Raw genomic sequence first — 11,164 nt, forward strand, 5'->3', positions numbered from 1 at the left:
TAAAATTAAAAAAAAACAATTAACGTACCGACAGGGAAACACGCGCTTTGCTACGCTGAGGAGAGCTAGATTTTGGCGTTCTCAATACGACCTTATTGGATTTCAAAAGAACTTGATGCCTCAAGGTTATCTGCCTCTCTAGACAGATAGGGTTAGCTTTAGCCCCTAGGCTACCTCCTCTTATCCCGTCGTTTATCGTTAGAGGTGCATTTCTAAAATACATGCAATCGGAAGAAATCATTATGAGACCGAAACTGTCGAGTCCGCAAGCATAACATCACGACCTCATTAAAGTGTAAGAGAATTTGTCGGTCAGCTTAAATTAGTAGTTAACCGAACCATAACTTATTATTATATCGAAGTGCGTCTGTCTCAATACGCTAACGGTTAATAAAGATTATAGTTTTTTTCAATGGTACCTGTTTGCATATAACTTTTAACAAGCAGTTGGCGATTATCAAACTGAATGCAACATTATACCTTAGATCTACAGCCATATTGGTCAACGAAGTCGTTAAGCGCTTGTTCCTTCGTTTTTTTGCCTAGTACTAGTTCTTCAAGATGACCACCGTCGGAGCTGTGCGACCAGCTCGAGAACTAAACTCATCAACAGCATTTATAGGTGACTACGCAAATCTGTGGCCTTCCGTGTTTGTCATTATGTAAGCATAGCTAACTATGTGTTCACGTAAATATCACAAATTGTAACGTGTACATCTCCTTCTACGTAAGCGACGTTAATTTTAAATTTAAGTTGAACCCAGTTCAGTCTTCGTTCGTGTTAACAACGGCTAGCCCCGACAACCGCCACGAGCCCAGCGAATCGCGGGCTATTAATTGTTGTCGGACAGTTGTGCGTGTGCATAGAAGTTGCTACTGCTGCTGACGTTTCTAAATTAGCGGACTTTCATGCTATCGGTGTTTCTATTTCATGATGGTTTCTACGAGGGTCACTGCTCTGACTTCTTACTTCTTCATTTTAGCCTCTACCACTTCTGTTGGCGGCATTGTGTTCCGTTGTCGCTTAGAACACCGCTTTTCTTAGAAAACAGAAGGCCAGGCAGCCTTATTTGCTTTTTCTTGGTTTTTATGTCGAGACATACAACAGCAGACGCTTTCCTATTCTGCTCTCTTCTCCACTTTGCTATCTGGCTTAAACTTCTGATCCCCTACCTTATGGCTCCGTCCGCCTTTGCCATAAGTGGGCTCTGGTCTCCTTTCAAGACCCCAACATCGCACCTATATAATCCCCACTTTCCTTATAGGGTTAGTAAAACAGCCCTGTTACAGCCCTGCTTTCTTCTCCTTCTATATAGAAGTCAGTTCCCGCCTCAAGCATTTTACTGAATACCGTATCAACTGAAAGAAGCCGACAGAGGTTCCGTTCATGTTGTGAGAGGCCATATGCACAACTTCTCGTTTCGGAGTTAGCGTCAACCCGAGGGGGCTATTTGATTCAACTACGTAAATTCACTGGCCTCGTTGCGTTTTATTTAAAGTACATTTAGCGGTTTCTTCTGCTAGACTAAGTCGTCACGTGGGAGATTCTATGAAGGTATGGGCCTATTTATTACAGAAAGTAGGTGAACTTTTGGCAAAATGCATGAAAGCCCATTTGTGATATGAAAAACGTATTGCTTGGCAAATATAAAAGCGCCCTGACAAAATAGATTTTCGTGACGGAATAAACATTCAGGTTTACCTTGGAAATAGAGGGGTTAAATGAGTAATGAAATGAAATATTTATCAAGTATCTTTTCTCGAGGGGACCACGAGCACATTCCTTAAATAAATTGAAAGTACAAGTAACCCGTATTTATAGGAGGTATTCTCCGGAGTGTTCCTCAAACTTTCACTTCCACTTCCTGAAGATTATAGTATTTATGGGCTAGAGAAAGTTTTCATGGACACATCTCAATGGATCTTGAAATTGGCTGTTAATGCTCTTGTCCGAAATTGGGTTTATTTTGTTTGCCTGAGATGATGAATGTACAGATACCGCATAGAAAGTCCGATCGTGTTACGTTTAACTGGATGCCGGAGCTCGTTAGGAATATACAGCAGATTTAATAATTTCACAGAGTGGTCGGTAATCTTAAAATGTACTACAATTAAAAAAATGGGTATAGCAAAGGGTATAATAAACAATTATCTGTTTATCTGTCGTTCGTCTTGTCTAATGCGCCCTCTTTACTGGCGTTTGAAATAAGAAGGATAGTGTTATGCGCATCCTTGCGTCGCAAAGGTTTGCTTCACGAACTTCCTAGGCCAACTTAAACTTTGCAAGTCTATGCTGAACCACTGAGAGATATTTAGAATCCACAAGTATCATAAAAAGGTGTCGCAATTATTAACATAGTCCGTATCTAATAGCCATCTATTTTGTTATTGTTGTCAAGTGTTACAACGCCCTCTTTGCTGTATACTTGTACGGCTGTGATCTGTTCCCTTGCTGATCAAAAAGCAGAGTATAAATATCCGATTATTTATTTTCACTTGCTTCATAATACACAGTGTCGATTTTTTGCCAAGTAATGGCACGGTTCCCGTACTAGCCTTACACCCACGGAAACAGGCTTCGAGGGACTGCGAGATGTCTCGTTGTATCACTGCGCCGTGGTCGCGGCCTCTGTTGTACCATTGAGTCAAAGGCCTGACACGTAAGCACCGTTCTACCGGGTTTCTGTATCGATAGAATTAAGAGTCGACTCGTGAGAAGGACATCATTAATTTTGAATCACTTGCCTCTATACGGCTCAGGGATAAGGGTTAGACGAAGGTGGTGGCTTAGCTGCTTCGAATGAAGTGCATTTTACTTCAGGGGAGGCGTTAGCAGTTGGCGTCGGGTCTCCCACTCGTCGCTTTTACCATGTCCTATCAAATTTTAGGCTGTGCCTCACTGCCAACAGGAGAAGCAACACGCTCAAATGAGCCAGTTCATATTTAAAAGATGGTTGTTTTGCATGAAGTTTCTTCTACAGAAAAAATAAGACCGTGAAAAATAAAGTTTAGGCAGCGGCCTTGGCTGTTCTTAGTGTAAACCTGTTGAAGCTGAAACGAAATCTTGGCAGGTGGTTAGTTAGCTTTCCAAACGCTCGCAGTTACATCAGCATTATGAAGCTACTTTATTCAAACACGTCTTAGAATAATATGCGTGAGGTAGAACTCTACACCGCCGCAGGCCATGTCGATTGAACTGATGTTAATCATAAAATAGATACGATAATATAATAGCGAAAATAGGACCGATGGTTCGGAAAATGAGTACAATTATTCTTAATAACGCTATTAATGCCCGATAGAATGATTCATAGAAGTAACAGGTAATTGTCAGTAATTGTTCATAGACTTGAAAAAAATTACATATGAATGATGCATTGCTTAACGGTCAGAACAACGTTGTCTCCTACTTGAAACAACAAACGAAGAGCCTGAGAGAAGCAATCGTTGACGGTTAATTGAATAAACCCCAGTGTATCAAAAATATGTTTTGCTGTGTTTTCCGATAATCACCTATGGGTTGCATCTTGGCCATCCCTTTCAATGCCATGTTTTCCCCGAATGCATCATTAACTAGTAAACGGGATGAATTAAATGAACACACACGACAAAATATTATTTACTTCGCTTAAATATAACACGTACACCGAACTGCAGGTTATATCGGTCACGATACTACTTCAGCAATATTTACTCGTAAGCATGCATATATCGTAAGGATCTTTCCTCGTTTTTTTCGTTTGCCTTTCTCAGTGACCAATCGGCTTGCTTGAGGTGAAGAAGCTATTCAGTTATCTAGGACACGTCCTTAACCTTTACTGTGGTCAGAACCACGCTCCAGTCTTGACTTACCTAGCCATCAAAGTATCAACCCGAGAACATGCTTTCCTAGCCAGCTTCCTGACTGGCTTATTGGCCTGCCCACCTTACCCACCAGACCTCCAGACAACCTACCTTAGTTCTTGGTCGCGTCCTCTCTTCTTTTTTGGCAGGCTGTTTTTTTCTCTTTTTTTCGCTCGATTGCTCCCGATCTACGACAGGATGACAGACTCCGATTAGGCGAATGCCCTGGGTGATCGTGAACGCTGACTCAGGAGCACCTCACGCACCACACATCGGCCAAACCCAGAACAGCATTTTGCTATGACTGACTCACTAATTCTGCTCGCTGGACTTCCTAGACTCCGCGCGCGCACACAAACATACACATGCACACGCACTCACAGGCATACACATACAGACACCCAGTCATCAGCACTAGTATTAGCGTTTTCTACCGACTTCTTTTGACTCACGACGCACCCACAGCAACATACATCAGCGGCGACGAAATGGGTCGAGGCACAACTGAAAGAAGCACCAAAAGGCGCTGCTGTGGGTGCAGGGTAGGAAGGAGAACACAATCCTGCATAAACAGACAAATCTTGTTGATGCTAGTGTTGAATAATGAGAAAACACTTGCAGATCATTTGATTGGATACTGACATGATGACTAAGTAACAATGACTAGTTCCGTTTTCATTTGACCTGCGTTGTTCCTGGTTGAACCCAAAGGCCATTTTCTGAAGAAAGAACGTACATTATTGCACCGGTTGCATGCCGCTCTTCCGCAAGCGATAAACTTTTCGGAGGGAGTATATTTGATTACGATTCGTTCTTATCGCACTTTATAATGATACAAATACCGTATTTTTTGTCGCTCGGCCATTTTTTCTTTCCGACGTCGACTTATGGTCTCCTCAAGACGGGAAAACTACTTCACTTTCATACTGTAGCCCTTATCAGTAGTACGACAAGGTGCTCGTCTTATGTGAAAAATCGAAATCGTAGCACACCGAAAAGCACTCTCGCGGCAACAACGGTAAAAATGAGCCCAAAAATCAGCAATATGAGCACAGCACACAGAACAATTTCAATAGGTGGCAAATCGGAAGTTTCAACATAGCGCAATTAGAACGAATCAATTAGTCGCAATTAGCTTCTTACTACGGCCGGCGAAGTAGATGACGCTCCATGACGACAACGACGGAGGTCGTGGAGTGGCCGCAGGCGACAAATACGAAACTGACGATTCCATCGCAGCAGTATCCTCAGAGTTTTGATGGTATTATTGCAACATCGTTGATGATATAATCGCTGAAATAGCAAACCGAAACGTAAGCAAAACCAGTAGAGGGAGAGCCCGCGAGTTTCGTTCTGGCGTGCCGCAGCGCAGCATGATTCGATTCCAAAATACGCCTCAGTTATAGCCTTCAGCTTAGCGGCCAAATTCCTGGTGGATTCCTGCTAGTACCTATCGTAGCAGTAGTTGTAATAGTAGGTTTTACTACGAAAACAATTACACGGAACAAAATAGATCGGGGCAGTGATTAGCTCGCAAGCTCTGTTGTGTTTGCCCCGTTGTTTGGTCGAGTTGGTCCCTTCCCTTTGCACCTAGTGACCAGCACTAGCTCTCTCCGTCAATTCTACTCTGGTTACACAGCTGCTGACCGCGAGAGCTTGCCCCCCTGTGCTGAAAGTGGTTGGTGTTGCTGCTGTTTCTGTTTGACGTGGTGGTGGCAATGGAGGGGCCTCGACCCACCGCCGCTGTGGCGGAAGGGGGTGTGATGCCCGCGAAGGTGGCGAGGGCTGGAAGACCCTCGATTCCCCTTGTTCTCTTGGCGGCGTTCTCTTCCCTTTTATTTTCGACAGGCCAAAAGACAGACAGACGACAAGGAAGCAAACAACGAGCCGCTATCCCCATCAGCACTGGTGACGCTGGTGTGGTTCAGCAGAAGCAGTTTGTTTGTTTTTTCCTGTTTGATCCCCTCGACAGCGGTAAATGACAAGGACCGCTTGTCTCTTCGTTTCTTGGTGAGACGCCGAGCGTGCAGTGGCTTCGATGTAGGACGCTGCTGCTGTTGCTGCCCTAGGCTGTGCCACACCGAATACACAACATAAGCTGCTTGATCGTCGTACCGCTGTCGACAGGAGGTGATTGCTGCTTTGTTGGGTCCTGAGCGCATGCGCGATAGGCTGCTGCTCTTGCCGTTAATTGTTGTCGTCGGGGTCGTGGGGAAAGGGTACTAGTCATAGGGTAGCGGTAATCTTGTTCTCCTTCTAGTAGTTGTCGTAGGTGCCCTAGTTCTACCCCGTTCAACCACACCGCTCAGTTTGTCTACCAACGTTCTTCGAACCGCGAGCGAGGAGTGCACAGAACTCAATGTCGCGCGAATCGCGTCTTCCCCAGCATCAGCAGAAGGCCCGACCCCGGTTTACCAGCTCCCAAACTCCGACAACCAGCTTCGTAGCTATAAGAGAAGGCTTTTCTGGGGTGACGCAACGACGAGCTGGGGCCGGTAGTGTTAGTGGTATTGGAAAAGGGGGAGGGGAAACGGGATGACTGTCCAGAGTAGCACGTTGGCGTGGCCTGATTTGGTCGCTAAAGTAAGCTTTGCGGTTCGTTGGCGGTCGAGTGGGCACGTGAGTGAATGGGTCACACCAAGAAGGCCGGCAATAAAGTAGCATGCCTGATTGGTTGTTCGTTCTTGCGTTTGTAGCATGAAAGCAGCAATGGCAGCTGCGAGGCGACTGGCGAAGAGTCCACTGCCGCATGTCTCTTGCGTGTGTATGGGTACCCTCTCGCTACTTCTCTTCGTAATCGATTGCTGTTGTTGTCGACATCATCCTTATCGTTATTGTTGTCGTTGTCACTCACGTAGTCGATCGACGTCCTCGTCAAATCTCGTGAAGAGCGGAAGAATTGTAGCCCGAATAGTTTCGTCAGGTTGGCCCCCACCCTCGACCCTGCCTGGCCTCTACCGCCGTTAGGTCCTACTTTCTTGGAGTTTGTTAACATTAACCAGCCGGTCGGCCAATTGCTTCTATACCGGCGGATCGTTATTTGCCACGGATTGCCCGTATAGCAGAGGCCGCCATTGATGGCCCGAAGCAACTGTCGTCGAAAGACAAGCTGAGGGAACTTCTTGCAAGCGCCCTTCCGGCTTCACAATATAGTACATGCAGCATAGCGTTATGTCACCACGACTAGCAAAAACAGGAATCAATCAATTGACCAACTCATGTAATGAAGGAAACGAAGACATCTTGCTGAATTAATATTCCGCCGCAATAGACAGACTTTTGTCTTTTGTCGAATAAAAATTGCCCCTACGTGAAGTACTTCTGACAATATGCCAATATCTATTGTATTTACGAAGATTATACCAGAGCGGTGGCCGTAGCGTCGCAGACGAAACCATTTGAATGATAAAAACTCCTCCCTTAATTCGTTTTACTTCTCCTACGAGAGTGAAAGCAAAGGCAATAAAAATACATCAAATAAAGAGAACATCCAGAAGATATACACTAAAAAAAGGTCAAACTATAGGTTTCTTTTTGTTTAAGATGATTACATTTTTTCTCAAAAATCGCTATAATGTAAAATCGTACATCAACGTCCTTATTACAGTTATTGGTAATGCCGTAATATTTGTATATGCATCGACAAATATTAGTCAAAATACATCAGCTAACTCAAATTTACGAACGGGCTATAGGATCGTTAAAGGCTCCCAGAAAAGGGTTATTGCGTACAATGGCGTTACTACATCAAACTCGCCATCTTGTTTGGTTTCCGTAAGAACCGCTTAATTGATTGAGAGGGATGAAGAAAATCGACACGACTGCGTAGGTCAGTATAGAAGGGCCGGCGTCCTAAGGAAATCGCAGCAAACACTGAAAACGGACGAATGTTTACAAGGATGAGATTAAGCAGCTTCAGTTGTAGTGAACATTAGGACAATGGCATACACGAGCTTCAAAATGAACAACGGAGAAAAGAGCGTGCTATTATACACTTGCCTGAGTTTTCTATCTATGAAAAATGCATGGCTGAGTATACAAGACTGAAAAAAAACATTGTCGTGGGTTATTTCTAGATGGCATTCAGCTAAACATTGTCTTGTGAACTCATAGGGTTTGATCGTAACATCGAACAGAGTCGCTGTAAAGATGCGAGCGCCATTTGCGGCGTGGACCGTAAGTGACCAGAAACGTACCAGCTTCTTAAGGCTTGCTTGATTTGAGGAGGTCTCTGTATAGAGATAGCGATTGTAGGGTGTGGTTAAGGGTTAGCCTCAAATGAGTCACTATAATATAATTATGGTAATTTTCTTATCCTATACAGTACGTCAATAGCCATCCAGAAACCGTTGCCGATAATAAAGCTGTGATAATCAACAACCAGTTACTTAGAAACTATATGTTCATCGTACTTATTTCAGCTTTCTTTTGTAGAGTTTTATTATATCCCAAATAAGATTCCCCTATTTTATAGCCCGCATTGTAAAAACTCGGTATATTGATGTAAAGCTTTATGAATGAAATATTGTAGTCTCGTTTTTTTTTTTTTGATATATATATATGCATTAACAATTTGTAAGTCTCACAAGTAGTTTTTTTTTCATTTCGGGTTGGTGTGGCCTTTTCTTGGAGACCTTATGAAAAATAGTCACACACTGTGTTCTTTCATAGTTCACCTGAATATGAGGACAACATGACTTGGTGAATATTCGCAGCTTCTTCGTGGCCTGTTTTGCGGCCACAAATCAAATATTACGTGGATTGATAAATCTTTTTCAAGCTTATTTAATTACATCTGTACAGTTTCATTGGGCATACTCTGCATTGTAAGTTATGAATGCTTGCTAACTGCTTGATAGAGTTTTCGAAATCCGTTTGAACTATAGATGCTCGACAGATAATTCCATACAACTGTCTTCACTTCTGAAGTCCTATTGTAAATTTTCCGATACACGTCATAGACAATATTTAATTATAACTACCATCTATAGCTTAGGGATACTTAATGTAAACATTAGCTATAAAGCAGTTTTTATTAATTCGAATTAGGAATATACCTAATTTGTGGCATAACTTGCAGCATTACACTACGGACATACCTCTCAATAGCATGCCTGTCCTATATTTCTCAAAGTACTTGACCCAGATACAGGAATGAATGCCCCATCGTTATCCCAACGGTTTATGAAAGTTTAGCTTCTCGATTTGAAGAAGCTGGTTCTACTAATACGGAATATGTTGTTCATTTATACTACACGATTTCGTGGAATAACTATGAGGCTAGAACATAGGTAATGGCAATTTTTGTCCTCAAATATTATTCATCCCTACTGAATGCATTGTTTATTAACTTCTACATACCATTTGAGGGTATTCTCTCACCCCTACACGCCGGTTAGAAGTGAATGGAACTTGAACCTCGGTTTCAAGCTAAGAAAATTCGTGTTTCTGGTGGAAAATAGTAATTTTTTTAATATTTGCTCTATCTCGTCTCTTGCAGCTTAGGATACTTGTGCCATTGTTGCGACGGTTCCGCGTTTGAAAAGACTGCTCAAAGGTAGTTATACTGAAGGGTATGTTTCGTCTTCTTCAGTTTTACGATGCCATTTTAGAACGTTCTGTTGAATATAACGTTTGACATTTCCACCAAAATTCTTGTAACACATTTAAGTAATTGGCATCAACCATTCTACCATAAGAAAACAAAAGTTTAGTTGATGTTTTGCTTGAAATGTCACAACACACTGATAAGTTTACGTAGCATTGCTGCGCATTGTGTGAACTTACAGTTAGTTATACGGTAGGTGCAATGATCCCGATCGATTGCACCGTTTACTTGGATGCAGATTTCCCACTCTATACAGTTTTCATAAAGAAGCTACGCAGCCTGCTCATATTTTTCCAACACTTTTTCGGTAGAAACGTTTTACTCATCGGTCCAAATCATTTTCAGTAACATTTGCCATTGTTCGAACGTAACTTTTCTATTGGTATCCTGTTAAAATACGATAGGCATTCGATTTACTACAGTCATAAAATAGATTTTTGAATCATTCGGCTAGTTCCTTCCAGTATTTTTTTGTCGGTAAAACTCTCGGTATGTTCTTCGATTTTTCGGATTGACGTCTGTGAACATCCTGAACAATTGCAGTCATTTCAGACTTATGCTTCATCTGATTAATTGTGAATCGCATGGGTAAATCTATCTGAAACTCCCTGCGATACGATCAATGTGCTTCTACATTTTCATACCTCCAATAGTATTTCAAGCTAAATTCTTGTGATTCGAAAGCTAACAGTGGTTAATTTTTTATTTTATTTTTATATATATATTAATTTATTATTTATAACAATTTATTACACCCTCTAAAAAGGAATAGTTAGAAAGATCTGTTCTACATTGGACAGTTTATACATTTTGTGGTACATGTTGTGTATACACACATAACTAAAGAAATATCGGTGCGTGTGGCAAAGCCTGTTGTCGTGTTGAATGAAAATTAAATAAACACCGTACTGAATTTGTTAATTTTACAAAATATTTTTTTTAGTCTTACCCCTACTCCAGAGCTAGTATTGCAAGGCAGTATTTACAAGACTCTTACGTTAAACGTAAGCTCCTGAACGCTAAAATTCGTGTCACACAGATTTGTACGACATTGTTGTTCAATACCAGACTATCAAAACATTGTGGTATCAAACGAGTCAGCCTTTAATACCAGAATAATATAAGAATAATCATCGTTGGCAGTACTTACCCCTTACAGCTTTGTTTGACTGAAATGTTGTGTTGTACTCTAAATGAAAAAATGCTCAGAGCAGGCAGAATTCAATCACATCATCTGCCATTTTCCACGGAATACACGGACTATTTGCTATCTTCAAAGACTTGTTTGTTTATTCATCTAACTATCACATTTCTAAAGCAACGATCTATACTACACGATAAAGGTAATTTATAAGAGACATCACCAATATTAATTGCTGGGACAAGGTTACGAATGTTTACGGCACAACAAAAATATGCATTTGCTTAATTACGGTATGCATAGCCAGTGTGCACGCATTTCTTTCTCATACTCCTTACTCTTTCAACCGGATGTGAACTTGTTTAAAAAAACAAATTGTGTCTTCACAGGGTTCTACTATTTCAATTTTTCCACGAGATTAAAGTAAATATATTCACACAACGGGTAGTCGACGTTTGCCTAGAGCCTTGCCATTTGCATCTTGTTGACTGACGTCGGTTAACACGTGGTGAATCGCACGCTGGGTCATCACGCGCCAAACAAAAATCATAGAGCTCATCGTGAATCTGTGT

General features: G+C 41.9%; 1 protein-coding gene across 11 annotated transcripts in view; it reads right to left on the reverse strand.

The window, feature by feature from the left end:
- The window catches only part of LOC111259180 (solute carrier family 35 member F3), a 107,797-nt gene extending 96,705 nt beyond the window's left edge, over positions 1-11,092 (reverse strand). For 9 of the 11 annotated variants that reach the window (XR_015310465.1, XR_015310464.1, XR_015310466.1 and 6 more), the window contains exon 1: positions 10,602-11,092. The gene's annotated coding sequence lies outside the window, so the exon portion shown is untranslated. Of the gene's footprint in view, positions 1-3,954; positions 6,079-10,601 lie in introns of those variants that run through there. The other 2 variants (XM_022830966.2, XM_022830964.2) reach the window with 1 other exon arrangement.
- Positions 11,093-11,164: the final 72 nt, after the last annotated feature.

The sequence above is a fragment of the Varroa jacobsoni genome, unplaced genomic scaffold (assembly GCF_002532875.2).
Source record: "Varroa jacobsoni isolate VJ856 unplaced genomic scaffold, vjacob_1.0 scaffold_302, whole genome shotgun sequence".
In the NCBI taxonomy this organism is placed as follows: domain Eukaryota; kingdom Metazoa; phylum Arthropoda; class Arachnida; order Mesostigmata; family Varroidae; genus Varroa; species Varroa jacobsoni.